Raw genomic sequence first — 1,651 nt, forward strand, 5'->3', positions numbered from 1 at the left:
TACATGTTCTTTCTTAGAAATTGAATTATTTTCTCTGTGACAGTATGCTATTTAATTTGCTACTAGAGCAGACTGTAGCTTTTTCTGTAGTAATTTTTGATTCAAGGAATGAGGCACAACAGCAGTTCTCCATCTAGACTGCATTGAATGACAGACCTGCTACGATTTAGCAGTAAGCTATATCACAGTTGTGGTACTTCCTGCCCATTCTGTCCAGGCAAATATTCTTAGTTTTGATGCTCTTTTCACTATGATCAGTCACAGTTGGCTTGCTTCTCCCCTCCTTTTAAAATATTTTTTTTTTACTTTGCAGAATGGTTATCCAGTCTCTAACTCCTGATCTGTAGATACTATATTAAAAGAGTATTTAAACCCCAGGTTATCTTTAAATATTCTTAGGAGGGAGATTTTTTTAAAAAAAGAAAATTGATTCTGTTAGAGCTTTTTGCTAAAGTCTTTGATGCTGTAAAATTATTAAATATTAGAATACAGATTTGGTGATATAAGAGATGGGTGTTTCAAGATGATCATGCTCATTGTGGTTTTCATTTTGGGTTTAGGCAAGTCTCCAATGACAGTCATTTTGTAAATGGACATATTAGAGGCTAAAATAATTCCAAATGTCACCTAGTCCTCTCAAAAATTATTTTACTCCTCTTGTATAAAGATCTGCAAGCATTCACTTTCGTATACTGCGCATGAGAGAATGTTCAGTTATTTTTCTATAACCTTGGATTTTTACTTGGTTTGATCTGATCATATATAGTATCTGGCTGAGTCCTAATAAATTTGAGATTCTCTGGTGTGTGGTGGAGCAGAAAAATTCTTCTGATTTACAGAATTCAGTCTCCTTTAGTAATTCAAGTATATGATTTTCATATTCCTGAATATGCTATTCTGCTGTCCAATTTCTATTGGTCAGAATTATGATAAGACAAGAAAATGTGGGTTAGACAGCATCACCGCCAGATGGATTCATAACTGGCTGACTGGCCATACTCAACGTGTAGTCGTCAATGGAACTGCATCTACATGGAGGGAAGTGTATAGTGGGGTGCCCCAGAACTCTGTTCTGGGCCCAGTACTCTTCAACATCTTCATCAATGATTTGGATGACGGGACAGATGGGGAACTCATCAAATTTGCAGATGATACCAGCTGGCAGGAATAGCCAACACTTCAGAAGTCAGGCTTAAGATACAGAAACATCTTGACAGACTTTAACATTGGGCGCTATCTAACAAAATGAAATTCAATGGTGAAAGAAGTAAGGTTCTACATTTAGGCAAGAAAAACCAAATGCACAGGTATAGTATAGGTGGTACCTTGCTCAATAGTAGTAACTGTGAGAGGGATCTCGGAGTCCTGGTTGACAATTATTTAAATATGAGCTGCAGTGTGCTACAGCTGCCAAAAAAGCCAACACACTTCTAGGCTGCATTAACAGAGGGATAGAATCAAGATCACGTGAAGTGTTAATACCACTTTACAATGCCTTGGTAAGGCCACACTTGGAATACTGCATCCAGTTTTGATCACCACGATGTAAAAAAGATGTTGAGACTCTAGAAAGAGTACAGAGAAGAGCAACAAAGATGATTAGGGGACTGGAGGCTAAAACATATAAGGAACGGTTGCTGGAATTGGGTAT

At 37.4% G+C, this 1,651-nt stretch overlaps 1 protein-coding gene across 1 annotated transcript in view; it reads left to right on the forward strand.

Moving 5' to 3' along the window:
- ABL2 (ABL proto-oncogene 2, non-receptor tyrosine kinase) overlaps window positions 1-1,651 on the forward strand; it is a 50,930-nt gene that overhangs the window by 30,956 nt on the left and 18,323 nt on the right. The gene's annotated exons all lie outside the window — the stretch shown is intronic.

This window comes from Protobothrops mucrosquamatus, unplaced genomic scaffold (genome assembly GCF_001527695.2).
Source record: "Protobothrops mucrosquamatus isolate PMUCROS unplaced genomic scaffold, P.Mucros_1.0 scaffold35, whole genome shotgun sequence".
NCBI classification, from domain to species: Eukaryota; Metazoa; Chordata; class Lepidosauria; order Squamata; family Viperidae; genus Protobothrops; species Protobothrops mucrosquamatus.